The 12,982-nt window shown below is 33.2% G+C and overlaps 1 protein-coding gene across 8 annotated transcripts in view; it reads left to right on the top strand.

Moving 5' to 3' along the window:
• The window catches only part of LOC127063204 (uncharacterized), a 217,465-nt gene that overhangs the window by 13,061 nt on the left and 191,422 nt on the right, over positions 1–12,982 (top strand). For 7 of the 8 annotated variants that reach the window (XM_050992687.1, XM_050992680.1, XM_050992671.1 and 4 more), the window contains exon 2: positions 12,395–12,637. The exons of the other annotated variant lie outside the window; for it this stretch is intronic. The gene's annotated coding sequence lies outside the window, so the exon portion shown is untranslated. The remainder of the gene's footprint in view (positions 1–12,394; positions 12,638–12,982) is intronic. 8 annotated transcript variants of the gene reach the window in all.

Raw genomic sequence — 12,982 nt, 5'->3', positions numbered from 1 at the left:
ATTCATTTATTTATTTATTTATTTATTTATTTATTTGTTCATTTATTGATTTATCTATTAATTAACATTGTGCTGAATCGATAAGAACGTTTTTCTTCTCTGATTTTCTTATTTTTCTTTTCTTTTCTTTTCTCTCCCGTTCTTCTCCTTTTTTTTTCCTTTTTTCTCTTTCTTCTATTAACGCAATTCAAGTGTACTTGAACATCGTTCGGATCAATTCGTAGTCAGTTTTCAGGTTGAAATTCTCCTGGTGGTTTTGTAAGAGAACGAAATTAATCGTAGTTTCTCGGGTAGAGGGAAAATGAGAGGGAGAGAGAGGTAGGGGAAAGAGAAAGAGAGAGAGAGAAAGAAAGAGGGAGAGAGAGAGAGAGAGAGAGAGAGAGAGAGAGAGAGAGAGAGAGAGAGAGAGAGCATAAATTCTCTCGAAAATTTGCGGCCGTAAGTCTGGTACTATATTTTTCGGTCGGTAAAATGGCCACTCCAACCGTTACCGGAGAACTTTTCATGCGGATATCCTGAGTGCTCGACAAACAGACGGTCTTTATTTCGGTCTCTGATCCAGTGTTCGCGCTTAATTTATGCGCCTTCCTTTCCTTACGAGTTTTCCTTTTTGTTGTTGGTTTTTTTTTCTTCATTTTTCTTTTCTTTTCTTTTTTTTTTTGTTTTCTTTTTGTCTTTTGCATTTTGTATTTTTTATGAGCATTCATTTCGTTCTTCCTTTATCGTTTCATTCCTTATTCGTAGCAAAACCGGCATACCAAGCTATCTTTAAGGAAATATTGTATGAAACTTTTCTTTGATAAAAAAAAATTCTAATAAGGAAAGAAAGAGAGAGAGAGAGAGAGAGAGAGAGAGAGAGAGAGAGAGAGAGAGAGAGAGAAAGTTGAGTTTAATTAATATCCTTTTTCTTCTTCTTCTTCTTTTCTTTCTTTCTTTCTTTTTTTTTTTTTTTAACTTTCTTTCTCCATCTGCCCGACATATCAAATCTTTCCATTAGCCAATGTGCATCAATTAGAGATATTAATTATTAACGCTATTATATATCGTCCGTATAAATCAATAAATTATGAAGGGAATATATGAACCCAAAGTACAGCAAGCACGTCATGATGTAGTGCATTTAGGTAATTAATGAACACGTTGACGAACTATGCCGAACAATACGTTGTGTATTAGCGCGTGTAATCTACCTACTATTATTATCGTTTTCATTGTCCTTTAGTTGACTTCGTTATCGATTCTCGAACAACGAATTACCTTCGTACATTGTTCCGTTTAAACTTCATTGTATTTGTGTGTGTGTTTTTTTTTCTTTTTTCAAGAGAATACAAAAATACGATAAAATTTCTCTCTCTCTCTCTCTCTCTCTCTCTCTCTTTATTTATCCATCTATCTATATATCTATCTTTCTCTTTTATATCATTTGAATACAATATCGACACGTAGGATAGAGAACCATTGATAAAAGGTCATGTCGTTGCGGAAATGTAAGCTCGATCTACGAGAATATGAATTTAGTATTGTGTCACACAGAGAGAAGAGGATGCGGGTTTCCTCACTACTACTATCGTCATCACCTCCACTTTCTCCACCTCCTCTTTCTCTTCGTCCTTCTCTGAAATCGATACACGCTTCGATACACACGTATATACATCTTGTCCAAATATCTCGCACTTTGTTTTTTTTTTCCCCCTCTATCTCTTTTCACTACTTTTTTTTTTTAGTATCGCATAGTCCTCCTCTTTTTGAACGAGATCAAACCATTTTGTCATTTCCATCCATAGACACTATCTAAACCTTACCCTAACGGTAAATATACTTTCTCTTCGTGATGTAGAACTATCACTTCAACATTACAGAAAATGCACGCCCGCATACACACATACACATTGATATTCACATATACATATAATACATGAGTAAACACGACATACGTGTATATATATATATATCTTACATATACACGCTCACGTAGCTTTACTAGTTTCCTTCGTATCGTTCGTCGTTATCTCTCTACATAGGATTCGTTCCAGCTGCTCTTTCCTTCGTAGAAAACGAAACGGAAAGAAGATATACGACGGCTTTAATCGAATCGAAAAGAGAGAAAGATAGATAGAAAGAGACCAAGAGAGAGGGAGAGAGAGAGAGAGAGAGAGACAAAGGGCGGATCGATAGTAAGTATCACTACACAATTGAGGTGAAAGTCCCTTGGGGATATATTTTAAAGGGATCGTTTACTTCCAATGTGTTTTCCTTCCAGCTTCTCTCTCTCTCTCTCCTTTTTTTATTTTTTCTTCTTCTTTTTTTTTACTTCCTGTAGATGGAAAGAAAAGCTGCTAACCAAAAGTTTAGAGTTCGGAATTCTTTTATACTCCTGAATTTCACACGCAACGATTATCGTACTCGTATCCTTTCGTTCCTTTTTCTTTTTCCTTTTCTCTCTCTCTCTCTCTCTCTCTCTCTCTCTCTCTCTCTCTCTCTCTCTCTCTCTTCCTCTCTCTTTTTCTTTCTCTCTCGTTTTTCCTTTACGCTATCTCTGAGTTAGGTTAGTGAAAATGACTATAACGATGCTCAAGGGAGATTTCATTTTTCTTGAAGAATTTGAATAACCTTAGCAGTTCGAGCTTCATGGACGGGCTCTAAAATGCTCGAATGAAAGAGAGAAAGAGAGAGAGAGAAAGAGAGAGAAAAAGAGAGAAAGAGAGAGAAAGAGAGAGAGAGAGAGAGAAAGAGGGACGAGTCGTAGTGGCAATCTTACGAAAGGACACGATCTTTCCACGTTTCTCTTATTTTCGCACGATTCGTATCACCGTCGTTTCGTTTTATTACTTCTCCTTGGTATTTCAAAACGAAACGTGGAATCGTTAGGTCTACTAGTACTATGTTTGTCTCTCTTTCTCTCTCTCTCTCTTTCTCTTTTTTTTTTATAATTCTGATAAGTTTTCACGAGATTCAGTTATTATCGAATCAGCCATTAATTAATATTCGAAATTTTGGATATAGGTTCGGCCAAACTCTCTAACTCATTTTAAAAGTCGATCTTTTTATTTCTATCTCTCTCTCTCTTTCTCTCTCTTTCTCTTTTTTTTGAGATTTTTTAAGCTAATTATTCTTTTTTTTTGTTCTTTTTCTCAGATTATAAAAGAATTCCTAGACCCGTAATTTTACGTTCTGAAAAAAAAAAAAAGAAATAATAATCCCAAAAAGGAGTAATTGATTTTTAAAATAATCTAGGAACTTTTGGTTCGTATAGAAATTCATGGCTCATCGGGTATTAAAAAATGTCGACATTAATCGTTGATTGATCCAATAATATCGAATAAAGAAGATAGAAATTCGAACGAATAATGAGAAAATCAGCTCGTTCGGAAAATTCGTCTTCGTCGAAATAAAAAAGAGAGAGAAAATAAATAAAAATAAAATAAAGCAGTTATGAAGTTCCTTTCAATTCGGATTAACGTGTTCTTCGTTATCGTTGTCAAGCTACGGAAAAAAGAGTCGACTTCGTTCCATTTTATCCGATTTTCTTCGAAAGCTACAAAGAAAATTACTTGCTCTTTTTTCATTTTCTTTCTTTCTTTCTTTCTTTCTTTCTTTCTTTCTTCTTTTTCCTTTTCTTTGCTTTTTTTCTCTTTTAAAATCGAGACCATCTCTGGAGAAAATGAAAGTAGTTTTCAAGTAGGTCGCACGTGTTGACGATATATTTTACGAATGTAGAACATGTTCGATCATGTGACGTGTAATCAAAAAAAGAAAAAAAGAAAAGAAAAAAAATAAATCAATCGCCTATGGAAACGAACATTTTACAAGCGAGTCTCGCATTCAGATATATAAGTTCAAAACACGTGTGTGTGTATGTATATATATATATTTTTTTATTTCCATAGATAAATGCAACAAGTATGTATATTTGTAAATACCGAAAATAGAATCCCCAGAGTGCATGATACCGAGTGTCAACAGAACGTCGTTTGTCGATGGAAATATCCAAGATCGACGTCGACTTCGAATGTATTTCCTGAAAATGTGTTCCAAAGTTGTTCGTGATAACATTTCGTCCGTCGAAAATCGACTTGAAAAAAAAAAGAAAAAGAAAAAAGAAACAAAATTTCTAGCATTGAAATATTTTTCGAATTCCATCGGTGAATAACCATCACTGAGTTTCGCAAGAATTCGAAATACGAATGGTGATGGTATTGGGGAAAAAAAAAAAAAAAAAAAAAAAAAAGAAAAGAATAGAAGACATGATTCAGTATAGAATCGAGAATGAAAAAAAACTTTTAGAGTCCACAGAACGGTCCAAAAGTTTCTAACGAACGATTTATAATTTTGTTTTTCGAAGGAGTCTAAAAACAAACAAAAAAAAAAGAAAGAAAGAGAAAAAGAAGAAAAAGGAAAATTACCGTAAAAGATCCAAGTAGAAAGGATAATTGATTTTTAAATTCATCTAGGAAACATTCGGGTCCATCTATAGGATAACTACCCGTTACCATAGGATATCTCTACGATATTATTTTCTTTCGCTTCATCCTCGAAAGGACTTTTTATAATAAGCTCCAAGCTTTACATAAGTACACATATATCCAGTGTCATAAAAATCGAATTTTCAAGGCGAGTTCAAGGGAAATGGAAAGATGACGTGTCAGACGAGCGTTATCTGCCGGATATACTCGTATAACAAACGGAAGTTTGAGAAAAAGAGAAAGAGAAAGAGACAGAGAGACAGAATATATATTCTTGTCTTTCTTTTTTCTCCTTTTTCTTCTTTTTCTTTTCCATTTTCTTTATTTTCATTTTTTCTTTTTTTTTTTATTTTATATGCGTGGAAACTTGGGAGATTTGCGATCGTTGAAGCGATATGGATGACGAGAAGCGACCTTTGGTATCCTTATTTTCTGACCATCTGACAAAGATTAATGAAGAAAGTGGGCGGCATCGGACATTCACTACTGTATCAAGAGAAATTCGTCACGGACAATGGCGTATCCGTCCGCCATGGTTGCGTTACAATGGCGTCAGTGTACCGTTCAAAGCTATCGAGATCCCCGCGAGAAAATCTATAGCGTGTATGTTTATATGTGTTCTCACGTGTCTTTCTATCATCTTTCTATAGATTACCGAACGAGCATTATTCGCATTTTTTTTTATCCTTCAGTATTCTTCTTCTTTTTTTTTTCCTTTTTATTTTCTCTTAAATTTTTATTTCTTTCCTCTTGTTTTAATTTTTTTGTTTTAATTTCTTTTTATTTTATTTTATTTTATTTTATTTCATTTCATTTTATTTTTTTTATGTACGGTACTTAACCGTTGGAGGTTGTTGAATATGATTCATAGAGAAGAGATTCGTCTAAACTCAAATTGAATTATTTTTTTTTTTATTTCATTTTATTATAATTATCTCAAAATTAAATTTTGTGTGTATTAAATAAAGATGGAATGATTTTGAAAAGCAAATATATGACAGCATCGTTCATTCACGATTCGATGTATATATATATATATTTTTTTTTTTTAAGCGATCGTTTATATTTTTAAATGGAAGTTAATAATCTTTACATAAATATCATATTTTATCTAAAAAAAAAATAAGAAAAAAAAACCGAACAACTCTTGTTCGAAACACTCTTTTATCATTCAGTCTTTCATTCAGTCTCATATTACGATATTTTACATTGTTTAAGATATGATAAGATAAGATATAATCAAGTAGGATCAAATAGGACCGAATAAGATTTAATAATTTTTAATGAAATAGGATCGGAAACGACCGAATAAGATCGAACAAAATCGAATAGGATCGAATAAGGGCCAAATAGGATCGGATAGGATCGGATAGGATCGAATTGGATCAAAGAGGATCGAGAAGGATTGAATAGGATTCGAAAAGGGATTGAATAGGATCCACGAGGATCGAAAAGGATCGAATAAGTTATCGATTTCGGATCTTATTTGATCCGATCGATCCGAATCGATCTTTTTCGATCATATTTGATTCGTTTCGATCCTGTTCGATCCATCCGGTCCTATTCGATAATTTTTTATTTTATTCGGTCCTATTCGATCCTATTCGGTCCCAGTCGACCATATTCGATCCTATTCGATTTTATCCCTTTCCATTTCCTTCTATTCGATCCTATTCGATTCTATTTGATTTTATTCTGTTCTATTTGATCCTAGATAGATTTTATTCGATCCTTTTTGTTCCTATTCGATTTTATTTTATTCTGTTAGATCCTATTCGATCCTATTCGATCCTATTTGTTCCTCTTCGATTATATTATGTTTCTATCTGATTCCATTCCATCTTGTTTTATCCCATCTTCTTATATCTTATACTTTTAATCTATTCTAAATCTTTTTATCTAAACAATGAAAAATATCATGAAATTTACAAATCGAATAAAAATGTTTGAAACGAAAGTAGTTCGTTCTTTTGAAAATATTACTCCAAAAACGATATGTTTACTTGTCTATAATTGTCTATAGGTATAACTTTGAAAACTATATAGGTATAACTCAATCAGGAATAAATAATATTGCTTTACGTATGCTTCTTCAAAATCGCATAATTAATCTTCAAAGCTTCCTTTTCGTGTTTTACAAATTTTTTGTTTTCATTGTAATTCAATTATATTTTCAATATGAATGTCGAGAAAAATCGATTTAATTGTGTTCGATTTTGAAGGAAAAACATCTCTCAGTTATTTTCGTAATATATATATATATATATATATATATATATATATATATATATCTTCCGGGATCGTTGAAGAACGTCATTGAAGCTGATCGATCTTCTTGGGATCAATGTTGGTTGCATAATAGCATCGCTCTTACGTTGAAAATGTTCGAGAATATTTTTGTGTGATAACAAACATGTATGCACACATATACACATCCTTTATATACCTATATATAACACATATATCACGTACATCATCATGTTTTCCTTCTCGAGGTTTCTTTCTTCCGTTTTCGTCGTAATCAAACCAATTCGATTTTCCGTTTAATCTCTAGAGATTTTCTCTATCATTCTAAAATTCACATTTCGTCTGAAAAAGAAGTTGCATGTTGTAAAATAAAAAAAAAAGAAAAAGAAAGATACAAAAGTGAAAGAAGTAAAACAATAAATAAAAAAATGTGTTTGTATGTGTGTATGTGTGTGTATATATATATACGATAGGATAAGTTCAATGGCGGTGATATTGGTCTTATTGATCAAAGATCTTTCTTTCTTTCTTACATTTTTCTTTTTTATTTTCTTTTTTCTTTTTCATTCGTCTTGTCGTTTTAATTCATCAGAACGAAATTCAGAATGTCGGAATAAAAAAAAAAAGAAAAAAAAAGAAAAAAAAAGAAAAAAGAAAAGACGAGAAACGAAGAAAGAAAGAAAGAAAGAAAGAAAGAAAGAAAGAAAGAAAGAAAGAAAGAAAAATGAAGTTTCAATGAAGATTCCATTTAAACATTTCCACGGTCGAGAAGAGAATTTAAGGGTGGGGATAATAACGAACTGCCACGCCTCCCGAGAGAAGCAAATTATTGATATCGAATTAAAGTTAATTCCCGTAGATTGGTTTTCGGCTCGGTCGTGCGTACATTTCACTTGGCGAGTTATCGATTTACGAATAGCCTCTCTCTCTCTCTCTCTCTCTCTCATTAAAGTTTGCTGTAAGCACACAGCACCTTCCTTCTCGTTCAGCATCGACGTTTATTCTCTCTCCCTCTTTCTTCTCAAACACACAAACACACACACATAAAGAAAGAGAGAGAAAGAGAGACATACTCATTCTATGTGTCTCTCTTTCTATCTCTATCTCTATCTATATATGTATCTATCTATCTATCTCTCTTTCTCTCTCTCTCTCTCTCGTATTCGTCTCAACTACGCTCGAAGCAATTTGAAGGAAGAGATGCCGGCGTCAAAGGCTCGTAGAACTTTAAACGACTTCGAACCTCTCCAACCTTTTCTCCGTTAGGTCGAAGCTATCGTCTTCGTCGTCATTGTCGTTGTCGTTCTCTTTTTCTCCTCCTCCTCCTCCTTCTCTCTCTCTCTCTCTCTCTCTCTCCTTCTTCTCCTACTCCTCCCACTTTCCTCTTCTTTTTCTTCTTCTTTTTCTTTTTCTTTTTCTTTCTTCTCGTCCCTTGTAACAGCTCAGTTTGCAAAGTCGAGATGGCCGCCGATAAAAGTTACGTCGTTTAGCGACGTTCTTAGCCGAATGAAAGTGGGAGTTAAGAGTAAAAAGTGTAAAAAGGGAAGCCCCTTACCGAACCTGGTTCTAACCGTTGCCGTTCTCCTCTTTCTTTCTTTCTTTCTTTTTCTTTCTTTCTTTCTTTCATTCTTTCTTTCTTCCTTCATTCTTCTCTTCGTGAAAAAGTGAACGAGAAAGTACGATCTAACAGCTCTAAGAACCACGCACGCTTCAAAACTCGACTAAAATAAGGGAAAAGCAGAATCGGAAAAATGTCAGTGAAACGTGATAACGATAGTAACGATAACTGTGTATGACTATAGTTAGTCAGTTAGTTAGCTACTTAAGTTAGCTAGCCCGTAGGTTAGTACTCTCTATTCATGCTAACGACAAATTTTACAATCTCTCCAAGATTCGAACATCGAATTTTGATTTTCTGATTTTCCTTTTTTATTAACTACGCTCTTTTCTTGCTCTTCTTTTTATTTTGCTTTCGGCTAAAAATTTGTTCTCTTCTTTTTCTTTTTTTTTTCTTTTTTTATTCCCATTTCTCATTTTTTTTTCTTCTTTCCTTATTTTTTACTTTCTTCTTTCGAACCCGTAAGTACGTGAAATTCTAAGATCGTCAAATATCTTCAAGATTCATAATGGAAAATTCGAAATTTAAATGAAATGTGTTTTCTTTCTTTCTTTCAGTCTTTCTTTCTTTATTTATTTTCTTTTCCTTTTTTTTTCTTCTTCTCCGGAATGTAAATTAAACGCAACGAAGAAAATTCTTTCTTATTATCTTATCATTTTAATATTTACGTTCCTCTCTCGAAGTTGTGTTACGAGGATTCTAAGATCATAAAAAATACATAGTAATTATCATGGAAATTCGTAATTTACATGAAAGATGTTTCCTTCTCCTTTTGTTTTTATTTATTAATTAATGTATTTATTTTTTTTTTATTGCAAATGAAACGGGAGAAAGATAATATTTATTAATGTTCTTCTCTCGAGGATCGTTTTACGAAGATTTCATGGTTGTCAAAAGTCATCGTTAATTATCGCTAATTAAATTCGAAATTTTGATCGTACGCGTTATGACGTATCCTGTCGATAAATTTTCATCGTCCAACTTGTTAATCGTGGAAATTAAACGAGTATCTCGCGATCTAAAATGATCAAAATAAATTGCAGGGCTAGTAATTACTTATTTGCTTAAGTACGTTCACGTTTAACCGATGATCACAAATTTTGTCGGATTAACAGGTTAACTACCGAATCCATTTTCCCTTTTGTTAGATAAAGAAGAAAAGGAATAGTGGAATGGGGTTGAGTAGGCGAGTTTGGAATAATTGGTGGTTGGTACTATACACAGAGAGAAAGAGAGAGAGAGAGAGAGATCGCGTGATCAAAGAAAAAAGGAAAGAAAGAAAGAACAAGAAAGAGTAACGCGTCACGGCATTGCGTGAGTTTACACGTTAATTTCAGTGGATTCGACCGACTCATTTTTTAACTCTCTCTCTCTTTGTCTCTCTCTCTCTCTCTCTCTCTCACTCACTCGTGAGTTCCGATCATTAACCATTATTTATCTTTTTCTTCCTTTCGTCAATATATTTCACGAGTTTTTTCGATAAATCTAATAATAGAGACAGCGGGAAAGAAAAGACTATGGCGAAGTAACGAAACGAAAAGTAAAGAAAAAAAAAACAAAAAATAAAACAAAAACAAAAAAAAAAACAAAGAAAAAAGATGAAAATGTTTCGTCTCGTGTTTCGACTTTTTGTCGAAGTTCTCTCTCTCTCTCTCTCTCTCTCTCTCTCTCTCTCTCTTCCTCTCTTTCTCTCTCTTTCTCTCTCTTTATAGGAGTAAGTCAAAAGTTCTTAAGTGATGTTACAGAAAAAAAAAATCAATTAACCCCTTTTCGTGACTTTTCACGCTAAATTCTTTTGTCAGACTGTAAAAACGTTACTAGAGCCTAGCTTGTGATATCACGAGTTTTACTACGGGTCTGAATAATCTCCGAAATGGAGTAATTGTTTTTCTTCTTTTTTTTTTCCTTTTTTAATATCACCTAGGAACTTTTCATCTATCTAGAAACTTTTAGCCCACTCTGCATAAATCATCTCCATAATACCTGTCGTTTAATATTATTATTATTATTACTATTACTATTACTATTATTATTATTATTATTATTATTATTATTATTATTATTATTATTATTATTATCATCGTCATCGTCATCCTTATTGTTATCCTCGCTCGTTAAAAACCATACGAAGGAGAATAAGGGAATCCTTAAAGTGTCGTATCTACCTACTTTCACGTTTATCTTTGTCGTAAAAGCATAGTTACCAAGGGGTGGAATAACGAAAGCGCAAAAAATATAAAAAGAAGAGAAGAGAAAAGAAAAGAAAAGAAAAGAAAAGAAAAGAAAAGAAAAGAAAAGAAAGGAATGAAAGAAAAAGAAGGGACACGATCTCTTTAAAGGAACTTCAGCTTTTTATTATAATTTTTTAATAAAACTCTATAACGTACTCTTAATACGTGGGAGTTAAGGGGAAAGAAGAAAATGTTGGCAGCAACATTTTCAAATCTTACGTCGTTCGAGCTTGACAACCGGACGACACGTAAGCTCGTAATAACGATAAAAGATTTTACAATCTCTCTCTCTTTCTCTCTCTCTCTCTCTCTCTCTCTCTCTCTCTCTCTCTCTCTCTCTCTCTCTCTCTCTCTCTCTCTCTCTCACTCACTCACTTTTTACATTATTTTCTCTCTCTCTCTCTCTTTGTTTTTTTTTTTTGAACGCATACGTGCACGATCATCGTCCTTTCCCTTCGTCACGAGACGTGCTACGTAACATGAAAAGAAAAAAGAAAAAAAAAAAAAAGAAAAGAAGTCCCTTGAGAGATGTGTGAAAAAGAGGGAGAAAAGGTGGGGGAGAGGGAGAGAGAGAGGGAGAGGATGAGAGAGGGGGAGAACGAAGAGAGGGTGGCGTTTACAGAATCGCGGTAATTACGTGCCAACACCTGACAGCTATTACGACCTTCGAGGGAAACGCGTCTGCGGAAAATTCGTCGTCGTCGTCGTCGTCGTAGTAGTAGTAGTAGGAAATCCTGGGGTTATTAACGGAATGAATATTAACAGAGGCGGCGACACGAAGAGAAGGGGAGAAAGGTATAGGTAATAGGGCCGTACTTACCTTCTATGCGTTACTTATACCGCGCATGCGAATTCCCATAGACTTATGTATCTGCCATTTGCGTCTTTATTACTTTAAGATATTTTCTATAGATTATATATTGTATATATTCCATGTTTTATATATTATATATAATATGTATATTATGTATATATGTGTATGTTTATTGTATATAATATATAATAATAATATATATATATGTATGTATGTATGTGTTTGAAACACATATATGAAATTAAAGTTCCTTAAATGTATTTGTAATATAAATGAATTATATATATATATATATATATATATATATATATATATATATATATATATATACGCGTAATAGGTTTGATTTTTCGATAATCATTTTATTATTTCATCAACAAAATTTGTTTTTATTTTGTTAACAAAATTTACATTTGGATAGATAAATGTATATATAAGTGATAGGAGTTTATCGATTTACACATCTGTGTGTAAATATTATGTAGGTTATATGTCGGTGTATTGATTAGGTCAGATTGTTTATAGAACCATTCGTAAATAGTGAAAGTTCGCCTGTATCTACTTACGTACGACAGAGAAAAGATTGGAGATTTTCATTCAATTTAAAAACGGAATTGATTTGTTAACCTCTTTTACTCTCTACATATGTGTGTGTGTGTGTGTGTAATTTACTATTTTCGGATAAAGAACTATAGAATTTGTTTAAGAAAGTATATAAAATATTGATAATTATCGTCAGGTTATCGATCAAAGAGCATCGAAATTCTCTCTAATGAACATAATTCTGAACTTAATTAATGAAATATTTACTTAACATAGTTATACCTTTAAATTTATATATATATATATATGTTTTTAATTTTTAAAAAAATCTCATGCATCATACGCGCAAGATACTTTTTCCTCGAATAAAAATTGACACGAAAAAAGAAAAAAGAAAAAAGAAAAAAAAATTAATAAATTATGATCGCTATCGTAATTTCGACGTCATTGAACGGTAATCCCCTTTTGTGTGTTACAGAATCCGTGGTATGCGTAAACCAAAGGACGACGAGGGCAGAGGCGTAAAGCATGGCGCAGTAGCGCTCGTTCTCGGTATTACCTTTGGTTCAAAGGGTGTTGGAGAGGGTCTACTCGCTCTGGAGCGCATCGAGGGCCGAACGAACGGCCGGTGAGCACCGCAACGGGGCGAGCAACCCCGTTGCCTCGGTCAACGTCTACAAACCACCCTCGAGTCTGTTACCGTCGACGAACAGCAGAACAGGTTGGTTGGCTGGTTGGCTGGTTGGTTGGTTGGTTGGTTGGTTGGTTGGTTGGTTGGTTAGTTGGTTGCTTGCTTGCTTGCTTGCTTGGTTGCTTAGTTGGTCGTTTGTTCATTTTCAATCTTTTTGTTTCTTTTTAATTTCATTCTTTTTTCCCTATTTGTTTTTTTGAACAATTTTTGTTTTTGCGAACTGTACAATTTTATCTTTTTTTTTTTTTTCATGGATACATGTGTAGAGATAAGAAAGGTCGTCAATCTTTTTTTTTAATAATAATATATTCAATGATAATATAAATGTCGATAGTTTATTTTGAATTGTTACAATACGAATAAAGAAGTATATTC

This window comes from Vespula vulgaris, chromosome 1 (assembly GCF_905475345.1).
Source record: "Vespula vulgaris chromosome 1, iyVesVulg1.1, whole genome shotgun sequence".
Taxonomy (NCBI): Eukaryota; Metazoa; Arthropoda; class Insecta; order Hymenoptera; family Vespidae; genus Vespula; species Vespula vulgaris.
This window is presented reverse-complemented; position numbering and strand designations above follow the sequence as displayed.